The sequence below is a fragment of the Ranitomeya imitator genome, chromosome 1 (genome assembly GCF_032444005.1).
Source record: "Ranitomeya imitator isolate aRanImi1 chromosome 1, aRanImi1.pri, whole genome shotgun sequence".
In the NCBI taxonomy this organism is placed as follows: Eukaryota; Metazoa; Chordata; class Amphibia; order Anura; family Dendrobatidae; genus Ranitomeya; species Ranitomeya imitator.
In genome coordinates this window covers 1067233200-1067251015 of record NC_091282.1, presented here as the reverse complement: position 1 = coordinate 1067251015, position 17816 = coordinate 1067233200, and the positions used below count along the sequence as shown (strand labels likewise).

General features: G+C 44.6%; 1 long non-coding RNA gene across 1 annotated transcript in view; it reads right to left on the bottom strand.

The window, feature by feature from the left end:
• Positions 1-17816, bottom strand: part of LOC138658282 (uncharacterized) — a 66674-nt gene that overhangs the window by 38463 nt on the left and 10395 nt on the right. The window contains exon 3 of the long non-coding RNA XR_011317426.1: positions 13023-13112. This is a non-coding gene — a long non-coding RNA (uncharacterized lncRNA). The remainder of the gene's footprint in view (positions 1-13022; positions 13113-17816) is intronic.

Sequence of the window (17816 nt, the reverse complement as noted above, 5' to 3'; positions counted from 1 at the left end):
TGTGGTGTAGTGCCAACGAGGGTCTAATCGGACTTCAATCCCAGTTGGGGTTAAGTACGCTGACTACTCGCTCGCGCTTTAGGTGCGGTACCGCGATCCTGTGACGCAACAGGATTGCTCCCTTCACGCTGGGTGAGGTTGAACCCACGTGTATATACTTTAGTGTACCGCCATATAGTCTGTATTTACTAGCAGCAGGTTTTCACCTGCACGGTGGACCCCGGACTGCGAACGCATCTATACCACCTTTCTTGGTGCGTTCCGCCAGTCCTAACAGAATACTAGCGCCAGGGTCTGGCTAGTAAATGATGGACGATCAGCGTTCACAGCGGTACATCCAGCAGCTGGAGGGAAGGTTGGCGGCTCTTGAGCGTTCAACTTCAGCTGTGGATGTCACTGCTGTCGCTGTTCAGGCTGCTAGTGTTGCTGCAGCCACCTTGTCCACTGCCGCTCCTGTCCCGACTCTAACTCGCCTCCCGCTTCCAGAGAAATTCTCTGGTGACAGTAAGTCTTGTAGGGGTTTCGTGAGTCAGTGCTCTATCCATCTCGAGCTTCTGGCCTCTTGTTTCCCTACAGAGCGGGCTAAGGTGGGATTTATAGTGTCTCTTCTGTCGGACAGAGCGTTGCAGTGGGCTACGCCGCTGTGGGAGCGTGGCGATCATGTGGTGCAGAGTGCTCCGTTGTTTCTGAGCACTCTGAAGCAGGTCTTTTGGGGACCTCGTGTCACCCATGATACGGCGCTCCAATTGTTGGCATTGACTCAGGGCTCGTCCTTGGTCAGTCATTTTGCCGTCCACTTCCGCACCTTAGCATCTGAGCTGGAGTGGTCGGATAAAGCCCTCATTCCAATATTTTGGAGGGGGCTGGCTGACCACGTTAAGGACGCCCTGGCCACTAGGGAGATTCCCGCCACACTGGAGGAATTAATTTCTCTATCCACTCGTATTGATCTCCGTTTTCACGAGCGGAGGTTAGAGCGAGCCCAGTGTAGGCAGAGGTTTCGGCTGGCTCCCACCTTCGCCAAACCTTTGGAATCTCCAGACCAGGCTCCTGAGCCCCATGAGCCTGTGGTAGAGTCTCGAGCAGGATCTAAGTCCCGGACCGCTCGTGCACTCCAGATTTGTCATCTTTGCCAACAGTCTGGACATCTTGCCTCCAGATGTCTCCAGCGGTCGAGGAAACGTCAGCGTCTAGTGGTAGTTGGTGGAGGTGCACTAGACACGGTGACGTTTGCCTCCAAATTGTCCTTTAAGGGGACAATAACATTGGGCTCATCCTCTCACTCGGTGGAACTCTGCGTGGATTCTGGGGCGGAGGGCAATTTTATGTCTTCAGCCTTCGCCCAACGTCACGCAATTCCTCTGGTCATGCTATCTCAACCAGTAACGGTACGAGTGGTGAATGGGTCGACACTGCCCACACAGATTACACATCAAACTATCCCTTTTACTCTGTCCATGTCACCATCTCATCAGGAGATTATATCTCTACTTGTCATTCCTGAGGGAATTGATGAGGTTCCCTTGGGGATACCTTGGTTACGGTACCACTCTCCTCACATCGAGTGGTCCTCAGGCAGAATTCTGGGATGGGGTGAATCTTGTGGGAACAGGTGTCATCGAGAGTGCGTTCAGGTTACTACTACAGAGGTACCCGCAGATCTCTCCTCTCTCCCCAAGCAATATTGGTCTTATGCAGACGTATTCTCCAAAAAGGCAGCGGAGACCCTTCCGCCCCATCGCCCCTATGACTGTCCTATTGATCTCTTGCCTGGTGCTGAGCCTCCCCGGGGTCGAGTCTATCCATTATCTCTCCCGGAAACGGAGGCAATGTCTCAGTACATACAAGAGAATCTGGCAAGAGGGTTCATCAGGAAGTCAGTGTCACCTGCTGGGGCAGGGTTCTTTTTCGTGCAGAAGAAGAATGGAGAACTACGTCCATGCATAGACTACAGGGGTCTTAATGCTATCACAGTTAAGAACAAGTACCCTTTGCCGTTGATATCTGAGCTTTTCGATAGGCTTCGGGGAGCTAGAGTGTTTACTAAACTAGATCTGCGGGGTGCTTATAACCTGATTCGCATCCGTGAGGGGGACGAGTGGAAAACGGCATTTAACACCAGAGATGGGCACTATGAGTATCTGGTGATGCACTTCGGGCTCTGTAATGCACCTGCCGTTTTCCAAGACTTTGTCAACGACATCTTCCGGGATATGCTTTCCACCTCGGTTGTAGTCTATCTGGATGATATTCTCATCTTTTCTCCAGATATTGACTCCCACCGGAGAGATGTTGGCAGAGTCTTCGACCTCCTACGGACAAACTCTCTTTACGCAAAGTTGGAGAAGTGTGTGTTTGAGCAGGAGTCCTTACCTTTCCTGGGCTATATCATCTCCGCCCAGGGATTGGCTATGGATCCTGCCAAACTACAGGCTGTGATGGACTGGCAAGAGCCCCATTCTCTTAAAGCGGTGCAGCGCTTTATGGGGTTCATAAACTATTACCGCCAGTTCATTCCCCACTTCTCAACTCTGGTAGCTCCCTTGGTAGCCCTCACCAAGAAGGGAGCGAATCCCAAATTGTGTTCGGAAGAGGTCTCCAAGGCCTTCACTTCTATTAAGTCCCACTTTGCTAGCACTCCCATCTTACATCGTCCCGATGTGGATAAGCCATTCCTACTGGAGGTGGATGCCTCGTCCGTTGGTGCTGGAGCAGTCCTCTACCAAAAGGATGCTCAAGGTCGGAAGCATCCATGCTTCTTCTTCTCCAAGACCTTCACGCCAGCAGAGAGGAACTACTCCATCGGGGACAGGGAGTTGCTAGCAATGAAGTTGGCCTTTTCGGAGTGGAGACACCTTCTGGAAGGTGCGCGGTTTCCCTTCCAAGTTTACACGGACCACAAAAATTTGGTCTATTTGCAGACAGCTCAGCGGCTAAATTCTCGCCAGGCCAGATGGTCCCTGTTCTTCTCCCGGTTCCACTTTTCCCTTCATTATCTCGCTGGGGAGAAGAATATCCGTGCTGACGCTCTCTCTCGCTCCCTTATGTCAACTGAGGAGGAGGAAGAGGAGCCTCGGCTTATTGTCCCTTCCAAGAGCCTGAGAACCGTGGCACCGGTTTCGCTAGAGTCTGTGCCTCCAGGCAAGACTTTTATGCCCATTAATTTGCGACCGGAGGTTCTCTCTTGGGCTCATTCGTCCAGGGTGGGTGGACACTTTGGGACAAAGAGGACATCTGAGCTACTGGCGAGGACGTACTGGTGGCCGCATATGGTCCGGGATGTCAGGGATTATGTTCTGGCGTGTGTCTCCTGCGCCAAAAATAAATCTCCGCGTCAAAGGCCAGCTGGTTTGCTCTATCCCTTGCCGGTGGCAGATAGGCCCTGGGAGATGGTCGGGATGGACTTTATTGTGGGTTTGCCCAAGTCTCGCGGCTGTACCATCATTTGGGTCATCACCGATCATTTCTCAAAAATGGTGCATTTGGTGCCGCTGCCGCGGTTATCTTCTGCACGGGCCTTGGCAGCATTGTTCATTAGACATATCTTCCGCCTGCATGGTATGCCAGACAAAATTGTCAGTGACCGGGGTCCCCAGTTTGCGTCTCGGTTCTGGAGAGAGCTCTGTCGTCTTCTCAGTATTGAGTTGAATCTCTCTTCCGCTTATCATCCCGAGACGAATGGGTTGGTAGAGAGGGCCAACCAGACCTTGGTCACATACCTGCGACATTTTGTTTCAGCCAGGCAGGATGACTGGGCATCCTTGCTATCATCAGCAGAGTTTGCACTGAACAACGCCGTAGCCGACTCCACTGGACAAACCCCATTCTTCCTCAACTATGGTCAGCATCCAAGGGTACCTGTGCCTATGCCCGTGTCTTCCGCCGACTCCAGGGTGGCAGACTGGGCTGTGGAGGCACGGGATATTTGGGACCGCTCTCAGGATGCCATTCGGGCCTCTAAGGAGAGAATGAGGTCCTCCGCTGATGCTCATCGGCGCCCCGCTCCGACCTTTGCTCCTGGCGACTTGGTGTGGCTCTCCGCCCGTAACATCAGGCTGCGAGTTGAGTCCACTAAATTTACTCCTCGCTACTTGGGCCCATTCAAGGTCCTCGAGCAGGTTAATCCTGTGGTCTATCGTTTGGCCCTTCCGCTACGCCTGGGTATCACCGACACCTTTCATGTGTCCCTCTTGAAACCCGTGTATATGTCCCGGTTTTCCGAGTCATCTGCTGGGACATCGGGTTCGTCTACGGACGATTATGAGGTGAACGCTATTTTGGGGTGCAAGGTGGTGCGTGGTAAAAAATTTTATTTGGTGGACTGGAAGGGTTATGGCCCCGAGGACAGGTCCTGGGAGCCTGTTGAGCACATTCGGGCTCCGCAGCTCATTGCTGCCTTCGAACGTAGCGAGGCCCAAGGAGGGGGGCCCTAGGAGGGGGGGTAATGTTAGGAGTCGAGTTTCCTCTGCTGCACAGGGGGAATCTCGATCCGTCTCCGCTGCGGTCTCCCATTCTCCTCCAGCCGCAGTGGAGTCTGCTCAGCAGGGACGTCGATCCCAGCGTCTCGCTCAGTCTGACTCTGTGCGAAGAGTTGCTGCTGCTTCTCCAGTCTCTGCCATTAAAGTCAGTGCTGGTCAGCAGCGAGCGGACTTCTCTGGGACTAAGTCCTTGTCTGCACGTACTGAGCATGCCCAGGATAAGATCTCCAGTTGGAGATCGAGGGTCATGTGCTCAGGCTCTGCAGCACATTCCATTGGTCCTCTTGGCAGGTCTTGGAAGGGCAAAAGTGCTGTAGCCACTTCCTGTGCTGCAACTATATAAACTGCGCATGACCGCACGGCCATGCGCTAGTATTGTCTCATAATGTTATATGTGTTTGTGTAGATGAATGTATGTCGATGGATGAAAGCTCCTAAATATCCCTCCCTAGAGTTGTTGTCTGCTCGCGGATGTTGGTAGCTATCTAGCGCCCGACTAATCATCTGCACAATACACACATTACAGCGTCCTCTTGCTGTGTCCGCCTGTACGGCGCCGTGCGCTTGCCTTGCGCTTTCCATACCCAAGCCAGTGTGGTTGGTGGCGTCCGTCAGTGCGGCATTGCTCGCACTCCTGTGCATTTATATATTTATTCTTCGTTTCCTTACACACCCAGTTGTGGTGTAGTGCCAGCGAGGGTCTAATCGGACTTCAATCCCAGTTGGGGTTAAGTACGCTGACTACTCGCTCGCGCTTTAGGTGCGGTACCGCGATCCTGTGACGCAACAGGATTGCTCCCTTCACGCTGGGTGAGGTTGAACCCACGTGTATATACTTTAGTGTACCGCCATATAGTCTGTATTTACTAGCAGCAGGTTTTCACCTGCACGGTGGACCCCGGACTGCGAACGCATCTATACCACCTTTCTTGGTGCGTTCCGCCAGTCCTAACAGCAGCTTGCAACACTCTCCCCATTGAATGCACAAAAATGCTCGGCCGAGCAGAAGTTTTTGATCCAGTTTTTAACCAGTTAGCTCAGCAACTGATGCAACAGATGTCGGCAACGATCCCATAAAAATAAGTTGGCATCAGTTCAAGCATTGATGTCCCTTTGTATTTCACTACTTTGCCAGAGGAAAAATAAGCAGTAGATGGCCATATATATATAGGATCAAGGCCTTACATATAAGCCCTAATACTCTGAAATTGGTTGTTTGCAGAACTCCCTCCTTTTTCTGTCCTGCTTTGTGATTGATGTATTCATAAGCTGAAGCATGGAACAAATGTCCCAAAATTGATCTTTTTTTTTCCAGCTGAGCACAGGCTGACAGAGCTAACCATGCTCATTTGTCTTGGGATAATTTAGAGATAAAGATCTGATTTATTTCACAACAATTATTTTTCCATTTATTCTTGGCTAAATAATATATTTCACCTTGAATAATGATGGCACACAGGATAAGCTTTTACATCTGGTGTAAAGAGGAAAAATTGTTCTGTGGATAAATGAAACTCTCGGTCTCCTGTTTACTAAGTTGTGGAGGAGCTGGTATACAAATATTATGTGCTCCTCTGATATTAATCTCCAGTCTAGTTCACTAGTGTGAAGAACTGTTAGTTTAGATATTAAGCTTGCGAGCAGGGCCCTCACTTCTTGTTTGATTTGTTGAATAATGTATTGCTGTGTAATGTCTTATATAGTTCATACATGCCCCCCCTGGTTTGTGAAGTGCAGCGGAATATGTTGGCTCCATAGAAAGATAATTAGCTTACAGGTCTTGTTTCTATAACAGAACATTCCTATTTATGGGATAAGTGGGTGACTGACAATCAGTATTTTTATCGCTATGACTTTCCACACGAAATATTTCCTAATAAGGTTATATTCACACATGGCAGGTTTGTTGCAGAAACCTCTGTGACTGTCTCATGGATCTGAATAAGCTTGAAGACATCCAAGATTATGGAACCACCTCATTCAGTTGTAGGCAAAGGATTTCTCAGCCATAGAAATTTCTTAAACAAATCTGCTGGTTTCCAAATCTGAACTAACAGTAACAAAATTATGTCTGAGGGCAATTTTGTAATGAAATTCTGCAAAGTCTGATGAGGATCTCTCATCAAAAATGAAAAGTCTTCATTCATTTAAGGTCGTCATACACATTAGTTGGTTGTTGGCTGAACGATGCCTCGCCCTATCGTTCTGCCAATAACTGTCTCGGCCATCTTTCTCATCTAGCTGAGCGCTCCTGTGTTCTCTATGACAGAGCAGATGGCAGACATCTTTACCGGCACCTTATCTCTAGGAGAACAATGCAATTGGCTGCCCAAAATCGAATATGCCCAATCGCCATCTTCCCCAACGATAAGTCGGCCAATTTGTTTCATCTGAACCTGTTGGTTTGGTTGACATTAGTCTTATGTGTGTAGGGACCTTTAGGATGCCCATACATTCATCTCAACTTCCCCCTCACACATGAACAATTGGCTTGGCAGGTTGATCATGTGTTTTCAGCATGAAAGTTGGAGAATCCACTGCCAGACATAAGAACAAAAAGATTGAGGGGTTTCAATCATTGACGAATCCATATGGTCAGCCAGTCTGGGATCAGTCAACTTAAATGTAATGTTTATGGTGGTTTGTCCATTGTACTGTGATGTAAAGTTCCCACCTTTCTAGTGTGAGTATTCTTGATGACGAGTATAGTGTTGTAGACTTCAAGACGAAGGGTGAACCTGGACCAAGTATAATTTTAAATGTGCGTGTGTATTTTATTACATATATATTCCTGTTGTACATACACCAAGGCACGGATTTGTGTTTGTGATCTATATAAATCCACAATTTTTTTCCCACTCACTTTTCATATTGTTACAAAGAGTAAACCTTCTAAATTGTAACTTAGTGACACTCAACCCTGCCACATCTATAGATGGGTGACTTGTGTAGTATGTTTGGAATGCAGGGGTGAGGTGAACACAGTATTTTTGTAGGCGACCCCTCATAACCCGTTTTCCTCCGTCATGTGGATGCTTCATTAATTTGTTTTGTGTGTGTCCATCTAACTGGTAAATGTGCAAATGATGCTCAGTTTGTAAGCCTGTGCAAAATGATTGCAGGATTAGATGTCCTGGACAATACCACTCCTTAACATCCTCTGTGACAAGGTGCTAGTATTTATGTGCTTCTGGCCTGCCCACATTCATTATTTGGAGTCCTTTCCTGAGCTCAGACTTCCCAGGAGTCCAATTTTACTTAATCTTGTGGTTCTTTTGTCATGTGGACATGTTCCTATTAAGGATTTAAATGAAACCACCAACTCAATTTCAACTGGAAATCCAAACCACATTGAAGCAGGGAGCATACAAATGTCAGAGTGATAGCCTTAGGTTCATGTAATTGTGACGGTGCATTATAATAGATGCTTAAAAAGGCTGATAATCATTGTATTATGTGCATAAATTGGTGGTGGAACTATTGATATCCTGCTGTGGTATATGTGTGGCCCTACCCTCATTTTTATCATGAAACTTCAATTTCGAGTAATAATTCTACGGGAATTTTTAAAACCGTTTCTTGCAATTTTTTTTAATTTTCCCATGTACTCCCAAATTTATTCCATTTTTGTTGAACATATTAAAAATTGAGTTGTAAAACAAAATCTAAAGACCCTCATACACATTAAAGTCTACCAAAATCACCTATTTCTGCAAACATCATGTCTGTAAAGTGCTGCGGAATTAATTGCGCTATAAAAGTGAGTTAAATAAATAAATCACATGACCATTTAAAGTCCCCTTTTATTTTCAAGGGACATAAGCTGCCACTAGAAGTGTCTAATAACAGCTTTCTCACTATTGAAAACAGATGAAAGCTCAGTGAAGCGTTCATCTGTATGGGGGAGTCAGGAGAAAACGCAGTCAGCCAAGGAGCATTCTCATATATTATCTTTTGAGATATATAATGCACTGGTGCAGTGAAGATCTGGGAACTACTGGACTTTGCCCGAGGCTTGTCATCCTGTTGTGTTATTGCCATCAGCCTAAATAATTAGCTATTAATTGTTAAAACAAATGCATTAATATTATCTCCCTTACTTACGGTAATCAGAACTGAAATTAATCTCCGATCCTGCCAAGACCTTCAACTCTCCTCCACACTTGTACGTTCCTAACCCAGTCACCTGCAAGACTTCTCATTATCCACCATCAACTGGAATTCCGTGCTGTAACACATCTGATTATCCATCACACACGGAACTTTCAGATGGAACTTGAAAACCCATCTCTTCAAGAAAGCTTACAGCCAGCCATGTCCCATCACCACCATGGAAAATGCTGCAACATCCCCCCCCCCCCAACCTACTGTCTTCTTCCTCATTATCTTCTAGATTGTAGGATGGCAAGGGCAGGACCCTCTCCCTTCTTTACCAGTGTGTCATTCTTAATTTTTGTATTGTAATCTATATTTGTATTTTCCATGTGTAGACTTTTTACATGTGCAGAACCATGGAATCAATGGTGCTCTAAAAAGAAATAATAATTTAACAGGCATTTTTGATTTAGCCAACTAAGGAGACTCAACTGGGGATGTCCATTACTTGGACAACACTTCTCAATTACTGTATGTATTTCCTCATGTAAAATAGGGTCTAGGAGGTAACATTTGTCCTTGTGGAGTGTGACATATCAAGCCTGGCATGTCACTGAGCAGGCTTAAAAGCCATGTTAGAGAATAAGAGGACTTGAACTCTAACGCCACCTTTTGATTATTCAGCGAGCCTTGCAATATGACTTAGGATAAAAGCCAAACCAGAATCCCAATTTGCCGACACATTGTTTTCGGGTGTTGACATGTCACTCTCCACAAGGAGAAGCATTACCTCTTAGACACCAGTCGAGAGCTTCTCACTTAGCCAAATCAAATTTCATACTTTGTACTGATGAGGGGCAACATTCTGAAACATCATGTCTGCATATTGAGATTCTGGTTTGGCTTTTAACCTAATAAATATTGCAAGGTCCGTTGAAGGGTCGATATTGCCTTTTAGGATTACTGTTTTCTAATAGGTGGCACTATGCAACCAATCAGTGGCCACTAATGGGCGGCTTTACACTCACGGACATCCAGAGAAAGTAAGAGAACAGCGGCAGTTCTCACTTCTTCCAAATGTTAGCTTTTTCCAAAAGAAGTGAGTGAAGCTGTCCATTATATCTGTCATTGTTTAATTGCAGGTCTCAGTGACATAATGTCACGTTAGACCAGGCACTGGTGTTGCTGGAGTGGCGCCAGTAATGGAGGTAAGTACAGGCTATTTTTCTTTTACATGGGGGGATATAGCACCATGGTACTACAACTTGAGCCTACTTAATTTTGCTACATCTGTGGATTCCATTGGAAATGTGGGTAAAAGAAAATTGATTTGCTTTGTGTATGTATTATACACAGATACAGTTACTAGTTACTACCATTATACACAGATACTAGATACAGTATGGTAAAGCTCAACAAAATAGATGAGTTGTCCTTTAAAACAAAAAACCTCCTTGATTTGCATGGGTATACTATTTCAAATCTTTTCTTATCAGTATTTTTGTGTTCAATATAATATACATGTTTTAAAGTTATCTATACATAGAAGTTAATGACTATTTCTCCCAAAACCTCCACTCAATATATACAACTGAAAGTTGAAAACAGAAACTTGAAGATATTTGTGGTGCCATCCTAAGGGGGCAAACATGGGTCCCTGAACACTCCAACATTCAGGGACCTTGCATAGGACCTTGCAGCCCCTGTGCTCAGTGAAATGTAATATATTACAGTTTTAAGTAATGATAGTTTAGTCTATAGTTTTTGCTATATTATTATTTTCAATTACTATTAATGACATTTGTGCTGTGCAGCTTCATAACTATAATGTGACATCAATATAGATAATGATTAAATCACTAGAACACTTAGTAGAATTGATATGCTATCCTCCCCTCCTAGTTCTGACCTCAGACATGACATAGAGGTTTACTGAATGTGAAAGTAGCTTGCAGGTAATTACTGATTACCTTAGAGAATACATGCTCTTCTGTTTAAATGAAACTTCAATTAATCAAATAACCTGATTAGAACAAGGTCATAACCTCTCTTATCCAAACTGACAAATACCTTGGGCCTGATATATGTCCATGTGCATCAGACTTAGAATCCATGACCAACAGCTGTTTAATCAGAAGATTTTAATGGAAGTTGTATTTGTCTATAAAACATACTGATGTATGACCCATTTTAGGTTATTAGTGACCATGCTCTTGTATTTGGTATGCAAATTGCCTCTTCAGATAGGAAGAGGACTGGAATTCTATAGCGCCACCTGTTGGAAGCAGCGATCCTACAAGTCACTATCGACCCTCTAACGAGCCTTGCAATATGACTTAAAAGAAATGGCAGATCCTAAGTCATATTGCAAGGCTTGTTAAAGGGTTGATAATGACTTGTAAGATCGCTACTTCCAACAGGTGGCACTATAGAGTACTACTCCTCTTCCTCTCTGAAGAGGAAATTTGCAAATTTAATTTCCCAGAGGAGCATTGCACAGGGTATAAGCCTCCTTACATTGTCATGCCATGGCCGTTTTGCCACTCTCGACGAGGGGAAACATTACCCCTTGTATTTGGTGTAATTAGTGTTGTGCTATTTTTGTGCTTTCATGTCTATGTGCAAGTATTCAATATATTGTATTTATGCTGTTTTATTTTTTATTGGGCTATAACATGCACTCAAGTTTATAAAAAAAAGAAAAACATGTTTAAGGTGACTTGTATTCCTGTACAATGCCTGGTGTACACAGCAGAACTGTTCTACAGAACTACATGTCCTTCTAATCGTACCAACCAGCTGGTGCTTTATTTTTCCAAAATTCACTGACTAAAATCAATTAAAAAAATGCTGCACTATATTTTTTTTAATACACACACCATGCTTAACCCATTCTGGACATACCTCTTACATGTACGGCGCATGTCATGTCTCTCCCTTTGATGTGGGCTCCGGCACTAAGCCACAAATCTTTCCTGGCACATGTCAGCTGACATGTGCCTCTAACAGCCGCTGGTGGAATCACGATCCACCCGCAGCTGTTAACCTGTTAAATGCCGCTGTCAATCTCTGACAGCAGCATTTAATGTGATTGTGCCGGAAGTGCATCACTAATCCAGCCCATCAGTGCCTATGTCACATAACCGTGGGTCACCAATGGGTTGGCATGAAAACCCGGGGTCTGCAGGAGACCCCTGTGGTTGCTGGTGCTGGATTGTTATGAGCTTCGCCCAGCGGTCAGCGCTCATAGCAGGTGAGGATTTCTGCTACACACAGGTGATCTGATCATCGCCTGTTTGAAGCAGAGCTGATTGGACAACTGCAGCTTCTAGTCTCCCATGGAGACTATTGAAGCATGCAAAAAGTAAAAAAAAAATGTTTTTAAAAATAAAAAAATTCGAAAAGTTCGAATCACCCCCCTTTCGCCCCATCAAAATAAAACAATAAAAAAATACACCTATATGGTATCGCCGCATTCACAATCGCCAGATCTACCAAGCTATAAAAAGAATTAATCCAATCGGTAAACGGCGTAGCGAAATGTAAGTCAAAAGGCCAGAATTATTTTTTTTGGTCACCGTCACATTATATTAAAATTCAATAGCGGGCGATCTATAGATAGTATCCAGACCAATTTGGTATAACTAAAAACATCATCTCGGCATGTAAAAAATAAGCCCTCACCCAGCCTCAGATCATGAAAAATGTAGACGCTACAGGCCTTGGAAAATTATGCAATTTTTTTTTATAACAAACTTTGGATTTTTTTCACCATTTAAATAAAAAAAACCTATACATGTTTGGTAACTACGAACTTGTAATGACCTGGAGAATCATAATGGCGGGTCATGGTAAAAAAAATCCAAAAACCAGTTGTGGAATTGCACTTTATTTGCTATTTCACCGCTCTTGGAATTTTTTTCCTGTTTTCGAGTACACGACATTGTAAAATCAATGGTAGTACAACTTGTCCCGCAAAAAAACAGCCCTCACATGGCCAAATAAAAAAGTTATGGCTCTGGGAAGAAGCGAGGGAAAAACAGAAAGACAAAAATGAAAAAAGGCTGCGGCGTGAAGGAGTTACATCCCAAAAGACCCCAATGAGGTCTGTCAGACGGCATTGTCACCTGACATGTGGTGGTCCAGAAAATGAAAATACAAACTCAGATGAATATGTAGTTGATGGAACATGACACCATTTCCTTTCTGCCCTATAGACTTCTATAAGCATCATATTACAGGTCCGTACAGCATGGAGGTTATATGAAGAGCAATACATTGACCAGAAAAATCATTCCACTCCACACCAACCATTGCTCAAAGTAGATAGATTTTACAGGAAACAGATATAAAGTGTACATAAATGGTGCAATCATTTCAGCAACTAAAAAAAATAATCCATTAAGGCTAATAAGTGTTAATGACATAAATTGGGTATTGCATACCTACATCAAGGGAAGGGCACTCTGGAATGGAGAGGCATACATCTTTTCATGAAACAGTTGTGTCTGTGGGGTCTTCTCCGTGGTCCAAGGTTTGCTGCAATAAATACACAGTTGGAAATATAGTAAAATCTTCATTTGTTTTCAGTCTAGATTAATAAAAATGTCATATTATCTTGAAATGCTCTGTGATTGCCCTTACTCCTGTCCGGCACTCTGTTGTCATGTCATTTACAGTTATATAATTGATCAATCTAGTCTACGAAGCAAATGGAGCAATCACACGCTTTCACACATTTCATTAATTTTACATTTTTGCAGTCAATGATAAGTGTGTATTGTGCACTCATCTGCTTCACCATATAATGACTTGTATTAATACTTTCACCTGCCTGGAATACAGAAATAGAAATAAATGCAATGATGAAATGTTCTTGTATGTTCCAAACCATCCTACATTTACATTTGTTCCATAAATTTCTCACATTTGTTTTTAAAATAATTCACTAGACAGATGTGTCTAAATGTACAGGGTGGACCATGTATATGGATACACCTAAATAAAATGGAAATGGTTGGTGATATCAACTTCCTGTTTGTGACACATTAGTATATGGGAGGGGAAAATTTTTCACGATGGGTGGTGACCATGGCGGCCATTTTGAAGTTGGCCATTTTGGATCCAACTTTATTTTTATCAATGGGAAGAGGGTCATGTGACACATCAAACTTATTGAGAATTTCACAAGAAAAACAGTGGTACACTTGGTTTTAACGTAACTTTATTCTTTCATGAGTTATTTACAAGTTTATGACCACTTATAAAATGTGTTCAAAGTGCTGCCCATGGTGTTGAATTGACAATGCAGCGCTCTTCTCCCACTCTTGACACACTGACAGCAGCACCACAGAAGAAATGCTAGCACAGGCTTCCAGTATCCGTTGTTTCAGATGCTGCACATCTCGTATCGTCACATGCTTCACATCTTCTATGCTGTGAAGATGGTCACCACCCATCTTGAAAAGATTTCCCCCTCCCATATACCAATGTGCCACAAACAGGAAGTTGATATCACCAACTATTCCCATTTTTATTTAGGTGTATCCATATAAATGGCCCACCCTGTATATAGAAAAATAGAAATAGAAAAGGGACCATATGCATCCGATGAGAGTAGGGTGTACATTGCACAACCATTATACTAACAAATGGCCAACAATTTTTTGTTTAGTTTCACAATTATACAAATTTTTATCCATATTGTGCAGTTGTACGGCCATACTATCAATAGCCAAAGAATAATTTTTTGGAATTTTTTTTTCTTAGAAAGTGAATTAATTGTCACAAGATCTTTTAATTTTGAAGCCCAGTTTAGGGAGAAAATTCAAAGACAACCAACTTTATTTCAATCTTTTGACTAAAACGATTTTTCTTCGTAAATTCCACCCATTGTATTTTTCTTATGGTAATAATGGTCCACTTTCATCATCTTTATGGTGGATTTACACAGCACAACTTGCGGCTGGTAAATGACCGCCAATTGGCTATGTTTGCGAATCGTTGGTTAGTTTAATAGCTTGTTTATAAATGGTGACTGTACTTCTGATGCACACAGTCATAGAATCATAGAATGTTAGAGTTGGAAGGGACCTCCAGGGTCACCGTGTCCAACCCCCTGCTCAATGCAGGATTCAAACAGATTGTTCTGTGCACATAGATTGTTTACACAGGATGATGTTCTGCTGAGAATGAGGATTTTCTAAAGGTACCTTCACACATAACGATATTGTTAACGATATCGTTGCATTTTGTGACGTAGCAACGATATCGTTAATGAAATCGTTATGTGTGACAGCTACCAACGATCAGGCCCCTGCTGGGAGATCGTTGGTCGCTGAAGAAAGTCCAGAACTTTATTTCGTCGCTGGATCTCCCTCTGACATCACTGGATCGGCGTGTGTGACACCGATCCAGCGATGTCTTCACTGGTAACCAGGGTAAACATTGGGTAACTAAGCGCAGGGCCGCGCTTAGTAACCCGATGTTTACCCTGGTTACCATCCTAAAAGTAAAAAAACAAACACTACATACTTACCTACCGCTGTCTGTCCCCCGGCGCTGTGCTCTGCACTCCTCCTGCACTGGCTGTGAGCGTCGGTCAGCCGGAAAGCAGAGCGGTGACGTCACCGCTCTGTTTTCTGGCCGCTGTGCTCACACAGACAGTACAGGAGGAGTGCAGAGAAGCAGAGCACCGGGGACAGACAGCGGTAGGTAAGTATGTACTGTTTGTTTTTTTTACTTTTAGGATGGTAACCAGGGTAAACATCGGGTTACTAAGCGCGGCCCTGCGCTTAGTTACCCGATGTTTACCCTGGTTACCGGCATAGTTGGTCGCTGGAGAGCGGTCTGTGTGACAGCTCTCCAGCGACCAAACAGCGATGCTGCAGCGATCCGGATCGTTGTCGGTATCACTGCAGCGTCGCTTAATGTGAAGGGCCTTAAGTCAGCCAACAGATCATTTCACCTGACGATCAAGTGTTTTGCGAGTTTGTCGGGTGATCAGTAGCCTGTGCATTCATAGGAACACTTGTTGCTGATATTTGTGCAGTGTAAATGCAACTTTAGTCTAATGAGTATGGACCATTTAAGACAAAGACAACTGCCTCTCTAAGGTTATGTTCACATGGCCAGTTCAAACGGATCCAGCAGCAATCCGTTAACGATACAATAAAAATAATGTTTTTAGCTGGATGAAAACTTGTCTGCACAACTTCTATGTTAACAGATTGCTGTGGATCCGTTCGAACTGATGATTACTGGACATGTGAACATAGCCTTTTACTGGCAAGAGGGAACTCTTTCAGATTGGTTATTCATTTGCATTCTCTTTTAAAAGCTTTGTGGGGAGATTGCATTTGAACAAAAGATCTTTCCTTAAACAATTACCAGAATTTCTCCCCATTATATATAGAAGCCAGGGTGGCATGGTGGCAAAATGGTCACATCTGTGTGTGGTAATCGGAACTGAAATGAAATGTTTACCTATACCTTTACAGCATTACTCATGCATGGCAAACTAATTTATTCTACTGCTGGAACACTTCCAATGGCAAAGGTTGGACTTTTTTATGATTAGTGTGAACAGGTGCACTGCTGCCTGCCACCGGAGGTCCCTACATGCAAGCAAGCATCCATATTCGTCTACGCCCAGGGTTTTCCTTTAAAATAATTCTACTATTTAGAAGTGGTACATATGGTAATAGAAAGCTTACAAAGTGTAGAGCCCCCGTCACACAAAGCGAGAGCGCTGGCGAGATCGCTGCTGAGTCACAAGTTTTGTGACGCAACAGCGACCTCAGTAGCGATCTCGCTATGTGTGACACGTAGCAGCGACCAGGCCCCTGCTGTGAGATCGCTGGTCGTGTCGGAAAGGCCTGGACCTTTTTTTGATCGTTGAGGTCCCGCTGGGTAGCACACATCGCTGTGTTTGACACCTTACCAACGACCTCATGACAGGACGTCCCTCATTGAGGTCTGTTAATCGTCATGAAATAGCTGCCATGTGACATCGTTGTACAGGTCGCTACAGGTCGCCGCATCGCTGCTGTGTCATTGGGGAGATCTCACAGTTTGACATCTCACCAGCGACCACATAGCGACTCAGCAACGATCCCTGACAGGTCGTATCGTTGTCGGGATCGCTGTAGCGTCGCTAAGTGTGACGGGGCCTTAAAAGGAAAGGATCAAATAGAATCTGTATAAATATTGTAATAAGGTTTTGTGGAAAAGGCATTTTATCATAATTTTTTATACAATTGTGGTAAAAATACGATTTTTTTACAGTACTGCTTTGGCAGTAGAACAATTTCTCTGATCTCAAATTTGATCATAGGTTCTGGGATAAAGTAAGGGGAATTTAATAAAAGTAGTTTGCTGGCCCCCAGTAGCGTAGCTACCAGGGGGGCAGAGGGTGCGGTCGCCCCGGGCCCGGAGCTCAGAGGGGGCTCACCTGGAGCTACGCTACCCTTAACTATATTAGCCTGCTGTGCACGCCAATATAGTTGAGCTCTGTGGTAGAGCAGGGACAGAATCTCCCTGCACTGCTGCGGTCTGTTCTGTAGAGGAGCATGTGTCCGGGGACGCTGGGTGCCGGCACTGTACCTGCTGCCTCCAGCAGAGCATGCTGCAGACACACATAAACATTGCCGGCTGTGTGGTGTCTGCTGAAGAGACTTCAGGACGCTGCTTCTTCCCTCCCTGAGTCCTGCAAGTGCATACAGGAGCAGGACAGGAGATAGGACGACGTAGGAGCTCAGGCTGGAGGTGACTGCACTGTGCAGTGAGGAGGAGGCAAGACATTGTTCCCCTCCTGACAAGTCCCTGAAGTTTCTTGCATCTGTTTTGCTCTGTCTCTGTCTGTCTCTCTTGCTCTCTGTCTCTCTCGCTCTGTCTCAGTCTCTGTCTCGCTCTCTGTCAGTTTGTCACTCTGTCTCGCTCTCTCTGTCTCTCAGGGTTAGTCTCTCTCTCTCTCTCAGTCTCTGTCTCTGTCAGTCTCTGTCTCGCTCTCTCTGTGTGTCTCGCTTGCTCTGTCTCGCTCACTCTATGTCTTGCTCACTCTCTGTCTCACTCACTCTCTGTCTCGCTCACTCTCTGTCTCGCTCACTCTCTGTCTCTCTCTGAGTCTCTGTCTCTCTCTGTGTCTCCCTGTCAGTCTCTGTCTCTCGCAGTGTCTGTCTCAGTCTTTGTCTCGCTCTCTCTCTGTTTGTCTCCCTGTCACTCTCTGGCAGTCTCTCTGGCTCA